The sequence below is a fragment of the Triticum urartu genome, chromosome 4 (assembly GCF_003073215.2).
Source record: "Triticum urartu cultivar G1812 chromosome 4, Tu2.1, whole genome shotgun sequence".
NCBI classification, from domain to species: Eukaryota; Viridiplantae; Streptophyta; class Magnoliopsida; order Poales; family Poaceae; genus Triticum; species Triticum urartu.
Genome location: NC_053025.1, coordinates 571333932 through 571356432, shown reverse-complemented (window position 1 = coordinate 571356432; position 22501 = coordinate 571333932). Strand labels below are relative to the sequence as shown.

Sequence of the window (22501 nt, the reverse complement as noted above, 5' to 3'; positions counted from 1 at the left end):
TGATGGTAAACTTGCAATTATGGGCCACGAATAAACACACACACACACACACACACATCCCCTAGTTGCGAGTGGATGGTCAACTAGCAACTGGGGGCCACGAATAAACACACACACACACACACCCCTAGTTGCGAGTCGATGGGCGACTTGCAACTGGGTGCCCTCAACAAAAAATGTTAATACGTGCTGCTTGGTTATGTACATGTTGAATCGTCCGGTTATTGTTTTTCACACTTTTGTTTGTAGTTTCTGAAAAATATAAATGCATATTTTCCAAAAAAAATATAGTTTCGTCAAAAAATATAAAACATTCACTGTGCATTAAAATAATGTATGTGCAACTTAAAAATGTTGATAGCACTTAAAAAAATGTTCGTCGTGGTACTTGAAAGATGTTTAACACGTACTAGAAAAAATGTACAAAAAATATGTGTCTGAAAAAATGTACAACCGGGGCCCTACAAACATACGCCCCTAGTTGCAAGTCGGCGGTTGACTTACAACTAGGGTAACTACAAAAAAATTACAACGCGTCCCAATTGTGAGTCTATGGCTGACTTGCAACTAGGGCCGCTACAAACATACGTCCCCTAGTTGCGAGTAAATGGTTGACTTGCAACTGGAGCAACAACAAACAAGTACGATTCGCCCCAGTCGCGAGTCGATGGTTGACGTGCAACTGAGGACCCATGACAAAAAGATACACAGACACACATTAATTGCGAGTCGGTCATCGACATGCAACTGGGGACCCTCGACAAAAACACACACACACGCACACTCTAGTTGTGAGTCGGTTATCGACATGCAATAGGGGACCCTCGACAAAAACACACACATACACTCCCCCTATTTGCGAGTCGATGGTGGGCTTGTATCTTGGGACCCTCGGTAAAACACACACCCTCCCCTAGTTGCGAATCGATGGCCAAATTGCAACTAGCGGTCATCAACAAACACAGACACCCTAGTCGCGAGTTGATGGTTGAGATGCAACCAGGGGGCACACAAAACACATACGCACACCCCCTAGTTGTGAGTTGATGGTTGACGTGCAACTGGGGACCCTTGACAAGAAGACACACACACACACCTAGTTGCGAGTTGATGGTAAACTTGCAATTGTGGGCCACGAATAAACACACACACACACGCACACCCCTAATTGCGAGTCGATGGGCAACTTGCAACTGGGTGTCCTCAACAAAACACACACCCCCTAGTTGTGAGTCGATGCTTGACATGCAATTGAGGACCCCTTGACAAAGAGACACAAACACACACCTTAGTTGCGAGTTGATGGTCAACTTGTAACTGACCCCTTGACAAAAAGACACACATACACCTCTAGTTGCGAGTTGATGATCAACTTGCAACTGGGGGTTCTCAAACAAACACACACTTCCTAGTTGTGAGTTGATGGTCGACATGCAATCGGGGACCCTTGATAAAAAGACACACACACTCCTAGTTGTGAGTCGGTTATCGACATGCAACTAGTGACCCTCTACACACACACACATCCTAAGTTGCGAGTCGATGAGCAACTTGTAACTGGGGGTCCTCAATAAACACACACCCCTCTAGTTGCGAGTCGATGCTTGACATGCAACTGGGGGTCCTCAATAAACACACACCCCTCTAGTTGCGAGTCGATGCTTGACATGCAACTGGGGAGCCCTTGACAAAAAGACACACACACGCACACACCCCTAGTTGCAAGTCGGTTATCGACATGCAAATTGGGGACCCTAGGTACACACACACAAACACACCCTACTTGTGAGTAGATGGTCAACTTGCAACTAGGGGTCCTCAACAAACACACGCACCCCTAGTTGTGAGTCGATGCTTGACATGCAACTGGAGACCACGTGACAAAAAGACACACACACACACACTAGTTGCGAGTTGATGGTCAACTTGCAACTGGGGACCCCTTGACAAAAAGACACACAAACACCCCCCTAGTTGCGACTTGGTTATCGACATGTAGTTGCGGACCCTTAACACACACACACACCCTAGTTGGGAGTTGATGGTAAACTTGCAATTGTGGTCCACGAATAAACACACACACACACACATCCCCTAGTTGCGAGTTGATGGTCAACTTGCAACTGGGGGCTACGAATAAACACACACACACACACACACCCCTAGTTGCGAGTCGATGGGCTAGTTGCAACTAGGTGTCCTCAACAAAACACACACCCCCTAGTTGCGAGTCGATGCTTGACATGCAACTGGGGACCCCTTGACAAAAAGACACACACACACACACACCCTAGTTGCGAGTTGATGGTCAACTTGCAACTGGGGACCCCTTGACAAAAAGACACACACACACCCCTAGTTGCGAGTTGATGGTCAACTTGCAACTGGGGTCTCTCAACAAACACACACATCCTAGTTGCGAGTTGATGGTCGACATGCAAGTAGGGACCCTTGACAAAAAGACACACACACACCCCTTGCGAGTTGGTTATCGACATGCCATTGCGGATCCTTGAGACACACACACATACATAGACACACACACACACACACCCTAGTTGTGAGTTGATGGTAAACTTGCAATGGTGGGCCACGAATAAACACACACAAACACACACATCCCATAGTTGCGAGTGGATGGTCAACTTGCAACTGGGGGGCAACGAATAAACACACACACACACACCCCTAGTTGCGAGTCGAGGGGCAACTTGCAACTGGGTGTCCTCAACAAAACACACACACCCTAGTTGCGAGTCGATGCTTGACATGCAATTGGGGACCCCTTGACAAAAAGAGACACACACACACACCCTAGTTGCGAGTTGATGGTCAACTTGCAACTGGGGACCCCTTGACAAAAAGACACGCACACACACCTTTAGTTGTAAGTTGATGGTCAACTTGCAACTAGGGGTTCTCAAACAAACACACACCTTCTAGTTGCGAGTTGATGGTCGACATGCAACTGGGGACCCTTGACAAAAGGACACACACCCCCCTAGTTGTGAGTCAATTATTGACATGCAACTAGTGACCCTCTGCAAACACACACACACACATCCTCAGTTGCGAGTCGATGAGCGGGTTGCAACTGGGGGCCACAACAAAACACACACACACACACCATCCTAGTTGCGAGTTGGTTATCGACATGCAGTTGCGAATCCTTGAGACACACACGCAAACACAAATAGACACACACACACACACCCTAGTTGCGAGTTGATGGTAAACTTGCATTTGTGGGCCATGAATAAAAACACACACACACACACATCCCCTAGTTGCGAGTGGATGGTCAACTTGCAACTGGGGGCCACGAATAAACACACACACACACCCCTAGTTGTGAGTCGATGGGAAACTTGCAACTGGGTGCCCTTAACAAAAGACACACCCCCTAGTTGCGAGCCGATGCTTGACATGCAATTGGGGACCCCTTGACAAAAAGAGACACATACACATCCTAGTTGCGAGTTGATGGTCGACATGCATCTGGGGACCCTTGACAAAAAGACACACACACACACCCCTTGCGAGTTGGTTATCGACATGCAGTTGCGGATCCTTGAGACACACACACACACCCTAGTTGCGAGTTGATGGTAAACTTGCAATGGTGGGCCACGAATAAACACACATACACACACACATCCCCTAGTTGCGAGTGGATGGTCAACTTGCAACTGGGGTCCACGAATAAACACACACACACGCACACACACACCCCTAGTTGCGAGTCGATGGACAACTTGCAACTGGGTGTCCTTAACAAAATACACACCCCCTAGTTGCCAGTCAATGCTTGACACGCAATTGGGGACCCCTTGAAAAAAAGAGGCACACACACACCCTAGTTACGAGTTGATGGTCAACTTGCAACTGGGGACCCCTTGACAAAAAGACGCACACACACCCCTAGTTGCGAGTTGATGGTCAACTTGCAACTGGGTGTTCTCAAACAAACACACACCTCCTAGTTGCGAGTTGATGGTCGACATGCAACCGGGGACCCTTGACAAAAAGACACACACACACACCCCTAGTTGTGAGTCGGTTATTGACATGCAACTAGTGACCCTCTACAAACACACACACACACACATCCTTAGTTGTGAGTCGATGAGCGGGTTGCAACTGGGGGCCACAACAAAACACACACACACGCACCCCCCTAGTTGCGAGTTGGTTATCGACATGCAGTTGCGGATCCTTGAGACACACACACAAACACACAAAGACACACACACACACACACCCTAGTTGCGAGTTGATGGTAAACTTGCAATTGTGGGCCACGAATAAAAAAACACACACACACACATCCCCTAGTTGCGAGTGGATGGTCAACTTGCAACTGGGGGCCACGAATAAACACACACACACACCCCTAGTTGCGAGTCGATGGGCGACTTGCAACTGGCTGCCCTCAACAAAACACACACACCCTAGTTGTGAGCTGATGCTTGACATGAAATTGGGGACCCCTTGACAAAAAGAGACACACACACATCCTAGTTGCGAGTTGATGGTCGACATGCAACTGGGGACCCTTGACAAAAAGACACACACACCCCTTGCGAGTTGGTTATCGACATGCAGTTGCGGATCCTTGACACACACACACACACACATAGACACACACACACACACCCTAGTTGCGAGTTGATGGTAAACTTGCAATGGTGGGCCACGAATAAAAACACACACACACACACACACATCCCCTAGTTGCGAGTGGATGGTCAACATGCAACTGGGGGCCACGAATAAACACACACACACACACCCTAGTTGTGAGTCGATGGGCAACTTGCAACTAGGTGTCCTCAACAAAACACACACACCCTAGTTGCGAGTCGATGCTTTACATGCAATTGTGGACCCTTGACACAAAGAGACACACACACACACATACACCCTAGTTGCGAGTTGATGGTCAACTTGCAACTAGGGACCCCTTCACAAAAAGACGCACACACACACCCCTAGTTGCGAGTTGATGGTCAAGTTGCAACTGGGTGTTCTCAAACAAACACACACCTCCTAGTTGCGAGTTGATGGTCGACATGCAACCGGGGACCCTTGACAAAAAGACACCCCCCCTAGTTGTGAGTCGGTTATCAACATGCAACTAGTGACCCTCTACAAACACAAACACAAACACACACACACACACACACATCCTTAGTTGCGAGTCGATGAGCGGGTTGCAACTGGTTATCAACTACGAGTCGATGAGTGGGTTGCAACTGGTTATCAACTGCGAGTCGATTGTCGGCATGCAATTAGGGACCCTCGATAATTGACACCTAAATAGTCGCGAGTAGATAATTGACACCTAGATAGTTGCACCAAAATATCCAACTGCAAAAAACTAGTGGCAAAATGATGATGGAAAAACTAGTGGCGAAACACTTACAAAAAAATTATAATATAGAAAAAAAGAATAAAAAACACAGTGACATAACAAAAATATCCAAAGCACACAGACAAGTCATGTCGTCTTCTTCTTTAGATTTCGAAACAAATTAGTGGCGAAACTCTTACAAAAAACTAGTAGCGAAATGATGGTGGAAAAACTAGTGGCGGAACACTTACAAAAAAAATTATAGTGTAGAAAAAAAGAATAAAAGAACACAGTGACATAACAAAAATTTCCAAAGCACACAGACACGTCAGGTCGTCTTCTTCTTCAGATTTCAAAACAAATAGTGGCGAAACTCTTACAAAAAACTAGTGGCGAAACGATGGTGGAAAAACTAGTGGCGAAACACTAACATAAAATTTATAGTATAGAAAAAGAAAAGAAAAAAGAACACAGAGCCATAAAAAAAATATCCAAAGCACACAGACAGGTCAGGTCGTCTTCTTCTTCAGATTTCGAAACAAAAACAAACAGAAAAATGGAAGAACAATGGAGGGAACGGGAGAACTGGGGGAGCGGAACAGGCGAAAGGAGAGGGGCGACTCGGGTGGTGGCTAACGTATCGATCTAATGTACTCTTGTACTCTTGGGCTAGACTTCGTATATAGCCCATATCAAACAAAGGAGACGCCGGCCCAACAAAAAAAAACAATTCCTCTCCACTCTAGGCCTCCCGGCCCGACAAGAGGATACGAGGATCGATAGTGATGCGGGCAAACACTCGATCAAAACAAAGCAAACAGATCGGACAGTTGGACATTTAGATGTGAGATCACTAAAAAACATCTAGATGTGAATTTTTTTGAAGCGAAAGCCTATCGGTGTTTTATTTCACAGTCAAAAGAGTTACATCATTTATTACATAAGGAAGAATTAGTCATTCTGTATCTGGATTATCTGTTATAGTTTTGCCTTGGCTATTGCATTTTCTTTTCTTTTCTTGAGAAGACCTCGGCTGGTTGCATCTTTGCGAATTGGACCGAGAGGAGTCATCCCATTCCCGTGGTCACACGAGCCCATCGTACTCCCTCTCTCACTCTCTCTCAATAAGACCTAGACGCGGCAGCTCAAAAAACAAAACAAAAAGACTAGACGCGGCGGCGCCCCAATCGAGTTCCACTGCCGAATGCGCCCCCCCAAATCCCTCGACAAAATCCCCAATCCTCATGGCGCCGAGCCTGCCTCCGCCGCGCCGCCGCCGCCACCGGACGCCGTCGCCGGTGGACAACGCCATGCGCGAGATCTTCATGCGCCTACCGGCAGACGAGCCCGGGAGCCTCGTCCGCGCCGCCGCCGTCTGCAGGAGCTGGTTCCGCATCCTCTTCGACGCCGCCTTCGCCCGCGACTACCGCGCGTTCCGGGGGGCGCCGCCCATGCTGGGCTTCCTCCACAACGAAAGCCCTGTGTACAAACGACCCTATTGGGTCTCCCACTTCGTCTCCACCACGACCTTCAGCCCGCCGGAGTTCGAGGACCTCGAGGAGTACCAAGTCCTCGACTCCCGGCACGGCCTCGTCCTCCTCTACTCCCCTGAAATGGGTGAACACTTCGTTGTCTCCGACCTCCTCACCCACGAGGACTGGGAGATTCACATTGACCCCAAGTGCCACGGCATCATGCGGTGGGAGGACGACGGCCCCGACGATGCGTCCGAGGGCATACGTTGTAATGCGGCAGTGCTCTGTGACAAGGACCAATGTGACCACCTCGACTGTCAGGCGGTCCTTTCCTCGTCGCCTTGGTGGGCTCCGACGATGCAGAAGGGTCAACGGCCCTCGCTACCGTCTACTCTTCAAAGACTCGTGAGTGGAGCGACGTGATCTCTGTTCATCTTCATGAACCAGATTTAATCTATGAGAGGGCGCACAGTGCTGTTGTGGGAAACAAGGTCTATGTCCCCTGTGTGGAGAGTACCTGTGTCTTGGAGTACGACATTGGTGAGCAAGAACTATCAGTGATCAGTGTGCCATATGAGGACCAGGACGAGAGCCAGCGTTACATCAACCTCATGGGGGTGGAGGACGGCATGCTGCTGTTTGCGTCTGTGATGAAGCCTAGACTCTATCTATGGTCAATGGAGGCCGGTCCCAACGGAGCTACAAGATGGGCGCGGCGCAGGTTCATCGAGCTTGAACCATTGCTCCCTCGTTCTATCCTCCTGGACAATTGGACCGTGTCAGCGGTTGGTTTTGTAACACATAGAGTTTGGGAAACTGCTCGACACCCTAAACAGGGTGTGGCTATCTCATTATATAGGAGTACCAAAGGGTACAATACAATTACAGATGTGTACAACGGGTCCACGTATAGATATACAATCTAACACCCTCCCTCAATCTTAACTATGCCCCGAAGTACAAAGTAAGTTAAGATTGCGCCTACAGCCTACAAACTGTGGTTGTGGAAGAGGCTTCGTGAAGATGTCAGCAAGTTGATCTTTTGATGAGATGAACTTGATACTGAGGAGCTTCTGTGCAACACGTTCTCGAACAAAGTGATAGTCTACCTCAATGTGTTTCGTCCGAGCATGAAACACTGGATTAGATGAGAGATAGGTAGCACCAATGTTGTCACACCAAAGCACCGAAGAATGAGCAGGAGGGACTCTCAATTGTCTCAACAAGGACTGAACCCATATGATCTCAGCAGTCGCATCAGCAACTGCTTTGTACTCAGCTTCAGTGCTGCTGCGAGAAACCGTAGCCTGCTTACGAGCATTCCAGGCGATCAAATTAGGACCAAGAAACACTGCATATCCCCCCGTGGATCGCCTGTCATCAGGACACCCGGCCCAATCTGCATCTGAGAAGGCTGAGATCTCATAAGATGGTGCAGGCTGGAGAAGTAAACCATAAGAGGCAGTGAAACAGACATAACGCAGAATGCGTTTCACAACTGACCAATGAGACGTCCTGGGCGCATGAAGATACTGACAGACACGGTTGACTACATAAGAGACATCTGGCCTGGTGATAATAAGACACTGCAGACCACCAACAAGACTACGATACTCAGTAGCATCATCAGGTGAAAGAAGATCTCCATCCAGGGCAGACAACCGATCAGTAGCAGACATCGGAGTGATCGCATGTTTACACTTCAGCATACTAGCACGACGCAATAGATCCAGAGAATACTACTTCTGAGTAAGATTCAACCCAGCAGAAGATCGTGAGACCTCCAGACCAAGGAAAAAATGCAGAGCACCTAGGTCCTTGACAGAAAAATCCCCACTCAAGGCAGCCACAAGACGATCCGTAGCAGCAGCAGTGGAACTGATGAGGATGATATCATCAACATAAACCAGGAGATACATCGTAACCTCAGGACGCTGAAGAAGGAACAAGGACGTGTCAGCAGTGGAGGGAAGAAAACCAAGAGCCCGAAGAACAGAGCCGAGACGTGCATGCCACGCACGGGGAGCCTGTTTAAGTCCATATAGCGCCTTAACAAGACGACAAAGATGATGAGGACGTGCAGGATCCACAAACCCCGGTGGCTGACGCATATAAACTTCTTCCTCCAGAACACCGTGCAAAAAAGCATTCTGCACATCAAGCTGACGAAGAAACCATCCACGGGTAACAGCCAGAGAAAGCAGCAAACGAATGGTAGTAGGCTTGATAACTAGACTGAATGTGTCTTCATAGTCAAGACCATACCTCTGTTTGAAACCCTTAGCCACAAGCCATGCTTTGTGGCGCTCAATAGAACCATCAGCATGTCTCTTGACTTTAAAAACCCACTTGGAATCAATGATATTAACACCAGATGTCGGGGGAACAAGATGACAAGTGTCATTCTGAAGCAAAGCCTGAAACTCCTGTTCCATCACAGCACGCCAATGAGGTATACCCAGTGCAGCTTGAAAATGGCGAGGCTCAGCAGTGGGATCTGCAGCAATATGAGCCATGCAAGCGGCAAGCCACGCAACAGTCCCGTCAGTGCGTTTCTTAGGCTGAAAAACCCCTGTCTGGCTGCGCGTGCGAGGACGAAGAACAGTGGCAGCCGGTTGTGGTGATGTGGCCGGGCTCAGCAGAGGCGACTGCAGAGGCGAGGCCTCAGCCGGCGAGCCAGCGCCTGAGCCAGCGTCAGGGCCGCCTAGCTCTAGAGAGAGCAGCGGTGTCAGGCCAGGCGTGGCCGGCCGAGCCAGATCCGGCGTTGGACTGGGTCAGGTGTCGCTGCAGACGACCCAGCCAGGCCAGGCGCGAGCGATGCCCGCGAGGCGGGCGAGGGCGGTTCTGGCGAGGCGGGTGAGGGCGGCGCCCGCGGGTCGGGTGAGGGCGAGGGCGGCACCCGCGGGGCGGCTGCACCCGATCTGCATGGGACATGCATATCCACATCCCGCTTCGGATCATCATCATCTGGCACCTGTTCATCAAGTAGCTCAAGACGAGCACCACGTCCAATACCTGCAGCATGATTAGGAAGCAACACAGGTGCATTTGCAACATCCACAAATTGATCAGGCACAGGTACGGAAGAGTGGACAGGTGGCATAGGAGTTTCAGAGTTATTCGGAAGTGCATGAAAAGGGAAAACATTCTCATCAAAACGATGTTACGAGAAATGTAGACGCGATTGGTGGGAACGTGTAGGCATTTGTATCCTTTGTGAAGGGAACTATACCCAAGAAACACACACTTTTTAGACCGAAACTCTAACTTACGCTTGTTGTATGGACACAAATGGGGCCAACATGCACACTCAAACACTTTGAGAAAAGTGTAATCTGGAATTTCGTTGAGCAAGAGTTCAAGAGGAGTTTTCATATTCAGAAGTCGTGAGGGTAGCCTGTTTATCAAGAAACAAGCGGTGGAGAAGGCATCACTCCAAAACCGAAACAGAACGGAGGCATGAGCTAGCAAAGTAAGACCAGTTTCTACAAGATGACGATGCTTACGTTTGGCGGTGCCATTCTGCTGATGTGTATGAGGACAAGACACACGGTGCGAGATCCCAAGCCTGTTGAAAAAAGTGTTGAGGTTGTGATATTCACCCCCAGTCGGATTGGACATGAATAATTTTTTGCTTAAGGAGACGCTCAACATGTGCTTGAAACTGAATGAAAACATCGAACACATCAGATTTTCTCTTAATAAGATAAAGCCAAGTAAACCGGCTATAAGAATCAATGAAACTGACATAATAATTACGGCCACTAACGGATGTTTGTGCATGACCCCATACATCAGAAAACACAAGCTCAAGAGGATGGTTCACAACACGACTAGACTCTGAAAACGGAAGTTGGTGACTCTTGTCCTGCTGAACTATAGGAGCACATGACGATGTAGCACATGACGATGACGATGACGATGTAGCACATGACGACAACACAACATGACGATGTAGCACATGACGAACTATAGGAGCAGCAGGGTGACCCAGGCGTGCATGCCAATGTGTAGACGACACACGAACACCGTTGAACGCCTGAGGAGAAGAGTGCATAGGAGATGTAGGTGGCGCGTCAAGTGCATATAAGCCATGGCGAAGACGACCACTAAGCAGAACGGCCCTCGTGTCCTGATCCTTGATAAAGAAAGGAAAAGGGTGAAACTCAGCAAGGACATTATTATCACGAGTAAGTTGAGGAATAGACAACAAACTACGTGTAGCAGTGGGAACACGAAGAACATTAGAAAGATGCAGTTTGCGAAAGTTATGTGTGAGGAGTGAGGCCTGACCAACATGGGAGATGTGCATACCTGCTCCATTGGTTGTGTGCACCTGATCATGACCGCGATATGGTTCCTTGGTGGAAAGCTTGGCCATCTCGTTGGTGAGGTGGTTCGTGGTTCCCGTGTCCATATACCACGTAGGATCGATGGAGTAGGACGGGGTGCGCCCATGATCATGACTCATCACCGCGGCAGCCTGTTTTTCATTCCCCTTGCCATTGTTACCCAGGCCGAGGAAATCTTGCTTGTAGCGTCGATGGCACCGGGAGGCGATGTGACGCTCAAGGCCACACAGCTGGCAGGCCTGCTGAGCACCACAGCAGGGGCAGCAAGCCACCGGACGGGTGCCGCCAGTGATGGAGGGCGGGGCAGCGCGGGCATGCGAGGATGAGGCTGCCGGTTTACCGCCAGGCGATGGTGACGGCTTCTGCGGCTTACCGCGGGTCGCGGCGTTGGCAGAGATGAAGCTCGGGGAGGCACGACGCGCTTTGATGCGCTGCTCACGACCAAGAAGACGTGCATATAGCTCTCGTGGCGGAAGTGGCGCCTCACGATCATGAATATTCTCAACGAGATTGTCATAATCATCATCAAGACCATTGAGCACGTGGGTGCTAAACTCCTCATCTCCAAGAGGCTGACCAATTGAGGCCAATGTGTCCGCGAGACCCGACATCTTGTTAAAGTACTCGGTGATAGAGAGACCATCAAGTTTAGTCTCCCCCAACTCGGTGCGTATGGCATGAGCACGCGCCGTAGACTATGAGGCGAAGCTGCTGTGAAGTGCCAACCAAGCATCTCGGGATGTCGCGGCGAAGATGACCAGCGATGACACGCTCGGAGTGAGCGATGACTGGATAGCGGAGAGAATCGCCTGATCCTGAGCCACCCACACATGGTGCGCCGGATGATACGGTGGCGGGCACGGGATGGAGCCGTCGACGTACCCCTCCAGGTAGCGGCTGCGAAGGAGGGGTAGCACCTGAGCCCGCCAGGACAAATAATTATCCGGCGTGAGCTTCACCGGAAGGAGGTGTGAGAAGTAAAACGGCGTCGGTGCGGTCATGTGATCCGCATGAGGCTGTGCCGGTGGCGCGTAGCAGCCCATCATCGGGTCCATCTCCGGGTTGGGGGTGAGCGCCAGTTGCGCACCAGCGTACGGAGACGCGGAGTAGGCGCCTACAGGGGCGGAGCCAACACCCGAGCCAGCCGGAGCTCCGGGGGGCACAGATGGCGCAGCCCTGTGAAGCAGCACAGGCGGCTGCACACCGTAGGGCTGGGGATGTGACGCCCCAGTGCAGCCAGACGCCGGCGAGGCGCCATAGGGCAGCAGCCAGGCAGACGAGGATGGAGGCGCGGCGCCGAGGGTTGAGGCAGGGGCGCCGAACCAAGGGGCTCCATAGAGCAGCGACGACGGAGGCGCGGCGCTGAGTGGTGAGGTAGGGGCACCATACGGAGGTGCAGGGCCGCGGAACCCCGGCGGCCCAGCGGCAACAGCTGAGGAGAACCCGCCAGATGGGATCGGCGGGGGCAGGTCGCCCGTCCCGCTCGACCCGATCGGGGAGGCTGCGGGCGGCTGCCGCCAGGGCGTAGCCAGCGGGCGGGAGGCCATGAAAGGCGACGAGGAAGCGAGCGTTGGGGCCGACGCGGCGTCAGCGATGGCAGAGGCCGAGGAGTCGGCGGTGGCAGGGGCCGAGGCGGCGGCGGCGTGAGGGGCAGCAGAAGACATCGAAACCCTAAACTGATACCATGTAACACATAGAGTTTGGGAAACTGCTCGACACCCTAAACGGGGTGTGGCTATCTCATTATATAGGAGTACCAAAAGGTACAATACAATTACAGATGTGTACAACGGGTCCACGTATAGATATACAATCTAACAGGTTTTGCCGAAGGTGTCGGTGTCATCTTCGTGAGCACACAATCTGGGTTGTACACAATTGAGCTCAGTTCAAGATGATGCAACCACGTAAATGTAGAGGGACACATCAAAAAGGCCATGCCCTACATGAGCTTCTACATTGGAGGTACAGACTAGCAAACACTGAACACACCACTTACTTAGATTACAGTGTTTTTGCTTGTAGCTTAGATTGTTGAATAATTTAAGTCTAAGAGCTCCCAATGTTGTATGTGATTCCTAAATGTTGATGCCTATGCACAGTCTTTTCTTTCAAGTTTTCTGCATAACTAGATGGATATCTGTATGTAGGTCTGCTCGAGTTTTTTTCTTCCGGTTTTTGGGTGATCTGTAGAGATGTAGGAACCCATCCTTTGTGCTGTTATACTATTCAGGTGTTGAGGCGTGCTGCAGACCTGGGTGATTGTAGGCAACAGTAGCTTGTGATTTTTCATTTCATGTTGTCTTTGTGTTGAACTGTTGATACAAGCCAGAGAACAAATTCAGTAGCTATGAGGAATTGGCAGATTAACTAGCAACTGACAAGTTAATTTCACGGTGAATGTATAGTTGGTGATTTATGATTCGTTGGCTGCACTAGTATATATGTTGCGATGTTTCGGCTTTACAAGCCGGTTAACCTTAGTCAAAGATTTGCTCGTCAGGTCCTAAGGGCAACTCTAGCACAGTCATTATGTCCACCGAACTGCATAATAACTGCCATATGGAGCACAAAACCACAAAAAAATAGCTCTAACAGAGTAGCCATCCACAACTCAATCGACATATTTTTGGGAGCTCCCTCCATAAAATGGCCTCCCAGCCTCCATATTTGGATGCCATGGTGGCCTTGTTTGAAGCTCGCTCCAAACCCAACTACCAGCGGGGGAAGGAGTTTCATATTCCTCCTCCTTGCACTCCGGCCAGGTTTTGAAGCTCCCTACGGCCAGTACATGCACCACCGCTCACAGATAATCTACGGCGAGGGAGGGACCGGCCGCTGACCACCTGTCATATTAATGGCGCAGCTGCTCTCTTGGATTCCTGTGGCGGCCCGTTGGATGGTCGCCATGCGGCGTCATCTCTTGGCTTGCTTCTGAGTCCGGGAGGTGTGTGAGCAGCACGGCCACGTGTTCCTCATCGGGAAGCGCGTCCCTTGATGGCCACCCACCTCCCCATCTGCCCCCTTAATGGTGCCCGTGGCGGTCTATAGAAGACCAGCGCCCTCCCCTCTCTAGCTTATCCTTTCCACTCTCCAGTGCCCCCTAGTTCCCTTTCGCCCGCCTGCAATCCACCACTTCCTCGTCAATGGAGCAGCGGAAGGAGCTCCCCCTCATCTTCAATTTTGGAGTTATTTACCCAAAACCACCACACTTAGGGCTAGGGTAACAGCTTGGTACCACATATGAGCCAGGGCATAAAGAACCACCAAATTTGCGCCTAATGACTAACGCGGAGCACTGATTGTCTCATTTACTCACGAAAACAACGAAACCAACAGGTCGCGTCCACCGGCCGGGCTGATGTGCCATGCCTTCATGGATAATTTGGTGAGGTGGCCAAAGGCCCCACCTGCCGGCCTCTCATCTGTTCCACTCTCCTCCTCCCCTCTCTCTCTCCCCCAAATCCTCTCTCTCCTTGCCCCATGGCCTCATGGTCGTCCGACAGGTCCTTCATCGGCGAGCTGTAGGAGGGAGCACGAGCGTTCTCACTGTGCTCGTCCCACTGCCTCCCCTGCTCTAGCAGATGCGGTGTCGTGCCGCTCCGTCGAGAGGCGCTAGTCAATTGGCCAGATGCAGACATGGGAGGGAGCGGCGGTGCCGTGCCACATCGGCGAGCTGTAGGAGGGAGCTCGCTGGAGTGACTGGTGTGGCCGCCAGAGGTGGCGCTCAACGGCGGCGAGGTGCGCGGGTAGGGCCACGCGAGGGTACGACTATAGGCGTGTGTCCGTGCGGCCAAGGTTAGCCATGGCCTCGGGCCTCGGGCATGAGTGGGACGAGTGGCTGCCGGATCTCGCGGGAGTGGTGCGGGGCTAGCTTGAGCAGGGGCTCGTCTGCCATGGCCATGGAGCTCCCGGCTCGCACGGGCGCAGATGGCTCGGGTGTCCACACCGACAGGAGCAACATCGGCCTTCGAGGACTCACGGTGCCCGTCCCCCCACCACCATGGTGCTCGCCGCTGAATCGCCGGTGCTCGATGTAATGCCCCATAGAAAGACAAATAGGAAGAAGATGATCATGTAGTCATTGACATGCGGGGTCCGCGTCTCATTTGCCACCTCAGTTGTTTAATGCTTTTTTTGTGCTTGGTCTTTGCCATGTCAGCCCGACCGGTGGGCCCGCCGTAGGTTTCGTTGTTTTCATGAGTAAATGAGACAATCAGTGCTTCGCGTTAGTCGGTAGGTGCAAATTCGGTGGTTCTTTGTGCCCTGGCTCATTTGTGGTACCAAGTTGTTACTCTAGCCCCAAATATAATGGTTTTGGATAAATAACTTTCAGTTTTGGGATGAGGAGAAGCGGAAGAAGCCGAATCCCCTGGCTCCCTTTTGGAACTTGTACGACGTGGCCATGGACGAGGGTCGGAAGTAGGACACGAAAAGGGAGCCGCGGATTTGGGACCACGCGCCCGCCCTACCAACGCATGGCCGTCCTGGAACGAGTGCGCCGAGGCCCCCCTTTTCCGGGCCAGCGAAGCCCGCAATGCCGTGACGCATGGCCGGCCTGGGACGACGCTGTCGAGGCTAGTTTCTGGGCCATTGAGACCCACATTCCATGCCGCTCCCACTCGGGAGTCCAGCCGTGGCCGCAACTGGTTAGCTACTTAGTTTAATTAATAACTAGTTGTTCTATGAATGTGAGTCGCAGTGTGACTTATTTTCTGCCGGGATGAAATCAATGCTTCAAGTGACGAGGAGTAAGAGATTTAGGTCTATGGTCATTTTTTGATTATATGGAGCATTTGGAGAGAAAGAAACAGCAGGGTTTTTGACAGAAACTTTACCCATGTCCAGCAATTGTTCGATCAGATCATGGCTGATGCTAGACAGTGGCGGTAGCTAGTTCTGACCACTTTCCTTCGTAGATGATCAGGTCGGTTGCTGGGCCATCTTGCTTGTTCTTTCAGTCTTTTGGTCATTTTTGAGTCAGAATGCAAACCTGGTTGTATCTCTCCTTCTCTTAATATAATAAATGCAGTCCTCTTGCATGGTTCAGAAAGGAAAAGATTGGCTAGGGCAGTTTGCTGTGATCAGAGCTTTGCCGTGAGCCAAGAGATCTCAGGCACCCAACCCAAACCTCCTTGGGGTGTTTTGGATAGGATAATCTAGTCCCATGTATGCACTAGGCACTTGCCAGCGAGCCTGCCCAAATTAATGAGATAAATTCATTAGTGTGTACCTTCAATATTGCAGTAGTTCCAGGTCGAATCATGTTGTGTTAGACTGTATATACGTAGCCTCTGTATATCTGTATTGTAACATTGTATTGTATCCTTTGGGTACCTCTATATAATGAGATAGCCACACCCGAGGTTAGGGATGTCGAGCAATTTCCAAATCATATGTTTAACATGGTATCAGTTTAGGTTACGATATCTTCCGCTGCCTCCGTCACCGCCGCCGTCGCACCGATTTTGGTTCCTCCCGCCGCCGCCGCGGTGCCGACTCTCGCTATTGCCTCGCCGTTTCTTGCCTCGCAGCCTCTCGCGATGGCCCATGGTGTCTCGTCGTCGCCTCGCTCCCCGATCGGATCGGGAGACCGCGGCGCCACCCCGATCGATGCTCCCTCTGGCGTTGCTCCTCCTGCGGGCGGCCTTCCCGCGATCCATGGTGGGCCGCCGCCGCCGTCGTCTTGGCCGGCGCTGCCCCAACCCTATGGCGCGCCGCCCCTGCAGCAGCCCTACGGCGCCCCGCCACCTCACTCCTACTACGGCGTGCCGCCGCCGCAACCCTACTCGGCGCCCGCGCCGCCTCAACCCTACCTGGCGTCTTCCCCGCACCTGCACGGAGCTGCGGCTGCATCGCCGCCCGCGGCTTCGGCCGCAGCCGACCACGGTGCCCTCGCGGCACCCTACCACGGTGCCCCTGCGGCACCCTACGGCGCCCCCGCGACACACTATGGTGCTCCCAGGGCGGCGTCCCCCGGCTCCTACCCGCCCTACCCGGTGTATCCCGTGCATCCTGGGGCGGCCTCGTCGATGGGCCTGTATGCATCGCCGCATGCCCATGTTGATTCGGCCACGGTGCCTGCGCCGTTCTACTTCTCGCATATGCTGCCGGTGAAGCTCGCGCCGGACAACTACCTGTCCTGGCGTGCCCAGGTGCTCCCTCTTCTGCGGAGTCGCTATCTGGAGGGCTACGTTGACGGATCCACCCCGTGTCCGCCCCCTCATCACCCGGCGTACCACACCTGGGTGGCTCAGGATCAGGCCATCCTCTCCGCCATTCAGTCCTCGCTCACCCCGAGCGTCTCGTCGCTGGTCATCTTCGCCGCTACGTCCCGGGAGGCGTGGGCGGCGCTTCACACCAGTTTTGCCTCTCAGTCTCAGGCGCGTGCTCACTCTATATGCACCGAGCTGGGTGAGACGAAGCTTGGTGACCTCAGCATCACCAACTACTTCAACAAGATGCGGGGTCTCGCCGACACGTTGGCCTCAGTTGGCCAGTCGCTGCAGGATGAGGAGTTCAACACCTTCGTGCTTAATGGGCTTGATGATGATTATAACAATCTCATCGAGAATGTTCAAGGCCGTGATGACCCGCTTCCACCTCGTGAGCTCTATGCACGTCTGCTTGGCCGTGAGCAGCGCATTAAGGCGCGCCGAGCCTCCCCCAGTTTCGCCTCCGCCAATGCCGCAACTCGTGGCAAGCCCCAACGGTCATCATCTTCAGGAGGCAGATCGGCGCTGCCTTCACAACCGGCCTCGCGGGGCAGTGCTCCAACCATCATAGGTGGTAACCGGCCGGTGGCGTGTTGTTCTTCTTGTGGTGCCCAACAGGCCTGCCAGTTGTGTGGTCTTGAGCGCCACATTGCCTCTCGCTGCCATCGTCGCTACAAACAAGATTTTCTGGGCCTCGGCAACAATGGCAAAGGGAACGACAAGCAAGCCGCCGCTGCCATGACGAGTCATGATCATGGCCGTACTCCGTCTTACTCCGTTGATCCTACATGGTACATGGACACTGGAGCTACCAACCACCTCACCGGTGAGATGGGTAAGCTCTCCACTCAGGAGCCATATCGTGGTCATGATCAGGTGCACACCGCCAGTGGAGCAGGTATGCGCATCTCCCATGTTGGTCAGGCCTCTCTCCTTGCACACAATTTTCGCACATTACATCTCTCTAATGTCCTTCGTGTTCCTTCTGCTACGCGTAGTCTATTGTCTATTCCTCAACTTACTCGTGATAATAATGTCCTTACTGAGTTTCACCCTTTTCGTTTCTTTATCAAGGATCGGGACACGAGGGCCGTTCTGCTTAGCGGTCGTCTTCGCCATGGCATGTATGCACTTGATGCGCCATGTCCACCTTCCATGCCGTCCTCTCCTCAGGTGTTCAGTGGTGTTCGTGTGTCGTCTACACACTGGCATGCGCGCCTTGGTCACCCGGCGGCTCCCATAGTTCGACATGTTTTGCATCGTCATGATCTTCCAGTTGTGTCCAATAAAACCGCTGAAACTATTTGTGATGCCTGTCAGCTGGGCAAGAGTCATCAACTTGCTTTTTCAGAGTCTAGTCGTGTTGTGAAACATCCTCTTGAGCTTGTTTTCTCTGATGTATGGGGTCATGCCCAGACATCCGTTAGTGGTCACAATTATTATGTCAGTTTTATTGATGCTTGCAGCCATTTTACTTGGTTATATCTTATTAAACGTAAGTCTGATGTGTTCGATGTCTTCATTCAGTTTCAAGCACACGTTGAGCGTCTTCTTAAGCAGAAAATCATCCATGTCCAATCCGACTGGGGGGTGAATACCACAACCTCAACTCGTTTTTTTAACAAACTTGGGATTTCGCACCACGTGTCATGTCCTCATACACATCAGCAGAATGGTACTGCCGAGCGTAAGCATCGCCATCTTGTTAAAACTGGTCTAACCTTGCTCGCTCATGCCTCCGTCCCGTTTCGGTTCTGGAGTGATGCCTTCTCCACAGCTTGTTTTCTCATAAACAGGCTTCTCTCGAGACTTCTGAAAATGCAAACCCCTCTTGAACTTCTGCTTAATGAGACTCCAGATTACACTTTTTTCAAAGTGTTCGGTTGTGCATGTTGGCCTCACTTGCGTCCTTACAACAAACGCAAGCTAGAGTTTCGGTCTAAAAAGTGTGTTTTTCTCGGGTATAGTTCTCTTCACAAAGGGTACAAGTGCTTGCATGTTCCTACCAACCGCATCTACATCTCTCGTGACGTAGTATTTGATGAAAATGTTTTCCCTTTTCGTGCACTTCTGACTAACCCTACCACTTCTACACCACCGGTGCCTGTGTCCACACCTACGCCTGATCAATTTGTGGATGTTGCATATGCCCCTTCGTTGCTCCCTAATCATGCTGCAGGTATTGGACGCGGTGCCCGACTCAAGCTACTTGATGAACAGGTCACCGATGAGCTCCCTGGTCGGGACGTGCATGTGCCATGCATGACGGGCGGCACCCGCCAACCCGTCACTGTCTCGCCTGCTTCGCGGGCGCCGGGTCAGCCTAGCTCCACTCTGGCCCCACGGGCGCTAGGCTCGCCAGCGCCAGCCTCGCCTGGCTCGCTTGCCTCGTCAGCACCAGTGGCCTCGTCAGCGCCCGCTTCGCCCGGCGCGCAGGCCTCGGCAGCGCCAGCCTCGCGTGGCTCGCCCGGGCCACTGGCCTTGTATCTTAGATTGTTGAATAATTCAAGTATGAGAGTTCCTAGCCCTAGTGTGGTATGTGATTCTTAAACGTCAATGAGTATGTACAGTTCTTTTCTTCTATTTTTCTGCATAACTTGTTAGATATCTGTATGTGGGTCTGCTCATTTTTTTTTCAGTTTCTGGGTGATTTTTGTAGAGATGTAGGAAGTAGGAACCCATTCTTTGTGATTGTAGGCAACCATGAGTAGCCCGTGATTTTTCATGCCATGTTGTCTTTGTGTCGACAGAAGCCAGAGAAAAAGATACAATAGTCGTGTGGAATTGGCGTTGAGCATATTAATTAGGCAGCTGACTAAAGAATTTCATGGTGGATGTATAGTTGGTGATCTATGTTTATAGAGTATTTGACAAAAAACTACCACATTAGGGGTTCTCGTCCCACGGAACTACCACATTCAAAAAAGTAACTGATAACTACCTAAATTTTCTAATTTTGTGACAAAAAACTACCACTTTTGAAAAATGACCCGTTTAGACGATTTGAACATGTTTATGACAGGCGGGACCCGCCCGTCAAGGCTGACGTGGCGGCAAAGTCAACTAAGTTTGTTTTGACCGTCAGGTTAACCGTTATGATAGTGGGGCCCACATCAACCTTCTTCATCCTCCTCTCTCTCTGGCATTTCAACAAACATCTTATGTGCATGGGAGGAGAGCAGGTGAGCTTTGGCCCGACGACGGACGCGAGCATGCTCATCCAGTTGCTCCTGTGTCGATTTGGAGGAGGAGGTGAGGAAGCCAGGCACATCCCGCGTCGATGGAGCTGAGCACGAGCGTAGGCTCCACTTCGCCGGCCGACTTGGTGCTGCGGGTGCTCTGGAGCAGTGTCGTCGAGGTGTACGCGGGCGTGGCTGCACCCAGCGGTGCTACTCGTCCTCCACCTAGCGTACTCGCCAGCAAGCTCGTGACGCAGGCCGCCTGCGCCACGCTTCGCGGCGACTGGTCGCGCTCGCTCTGCGAGCTCGTCCGCGGCATGCCCCGGCGCCGCGCTGGTCGCCGCCGCGGAGCCCGTGTCCACGGCCGTCCCGGCGTATTATCTCACCTCCTGGTACAGGTACAGCCGGAGTCACTCTGTCACCGGCGGCCTGGAGTCATTCGTGCAGGGCGTCGTGCTGTTCGTCTTCCTCGCCACACTCCTCTTCCTCCTGGTCTTCCTGGTCGTCATCGCCGCGTCGGCGACGGCAACGGCGGTGGCGGTGCAGCCGCTCATCTCCCGCGTGCGTGGCGGTTGTGACCACAGCCTCGAGCTGGAAGGGGGCGGGCGTGCAGTTGGTTGTGGTGAGCGTCGTGCTGGAGGTCGCTCTTCCCCTTGCCGTCGCCTCCTTCCCTTAGATGCACAAAAGGTGCTTGTTGAAATGCCTGAGAGAGACACGGGAGGAGGAAGGTTGATGATGACATGTGGACCCCACCTGTCATAACAGTCAACTTGATGGTCAAAACAAACGGAGTTGACTGGGCCGCCACGTCAGCCCTGATGGGTGGGTCCCATTTGTCATAATCACGTTTAAATCATCTAAATGGGTCATTTTTCAAAAATGGTAGTTTTTTGTCACAAAATTAGAAAAAATTGGTAGTTATCAGTCACGTTTTTAAATGTGTTAGTTCCGTGGGACGGGAACCCTTAATGTGGTAGTTTTTTGTCAAATACTCATGTTTATATGTTGCGCTGATTGGCTTTACTAGTTGGTAAGCCTTAGTGAAAGCTTTGCTGATCAGGTCCTAAGATTGGCAAGAGTAGTTTGCAGATCAGTTAAGTGATCAGAGCTTTGCTGTGAGCCAAGAGGTCTCTGGCACCCAAACATCCTTGTGCTGTTTTGGATAGGATAACCTAGTCCCAGGCATGCACTAGGCACTTGCCGGGGAGCCTGCCCGAAGAAAATGATGATTTCATTGTTGCGTACTTCCAGCATTGTAGGTCCAGATTAAACCGTGTTGTGATATGGATGTTTCCTGCTATTGCTTCGTTGATTTGGGCAGCTAGAAATAAAATGATTTTGACGGCAGTGTGCTCCTCTCTGCTCATCATGTCATCTTATGAAGCCTTGTCTCTTATTGTGCAGTATGGGGGCCTTTGCCGGCATCTGATAAAGCTTCACGTGCAGTTGTTGATGCAACGAAGATATAACCAAATGGCGTCAGGACATTTGGATTGGTTTACATCTTTTGCCCAAGAAGTGTTAAACGTAGGATTTGTGGGAACTGTCTCAACCCTCTAGGGATGGCCTATCACATATATTTATAAGGTTACACAATATACAGATTACACAGTTGGGCTACGTTACAAAGTCTAACACCCTTCCTCAATCTCAACTCACTCCTGATGAATCTAGAAGGTTGAGATTGCGCCTACAGACCTCAAACATGGGAGAAGGTAGAGGCTTGGTGAAGATGTCTGCAAGTTGATCCTTTAAGGAGATAAATTTGATTTGTAGTAGCTTCTGTGCAACACGTTCCCTCACAAAATGATAGTCAATCTCAATATGTTTGGTTCGTGCATGGAACATCGGGTTTGTCGAAAGGAATGTAGCACCGATGTTGTCACACCAAAGAACCGGAGGATGTGACTGGGAGATTCCCAGCTCT

The 22501-nt window shown here is 51.5% G+C and overlaps 1 pseudogene; it reads left to right on the top strand.

Moving 5' to 3' along the window:
• The first annotated feature begins 5204 nt into the window (after positions 1–5204).
• LOC125554872 lies at positions 5205–22043 on the top strand (annotated as a pseudogene).
• Positions 22044–22501: the final 458 nt, after the last annotated feature.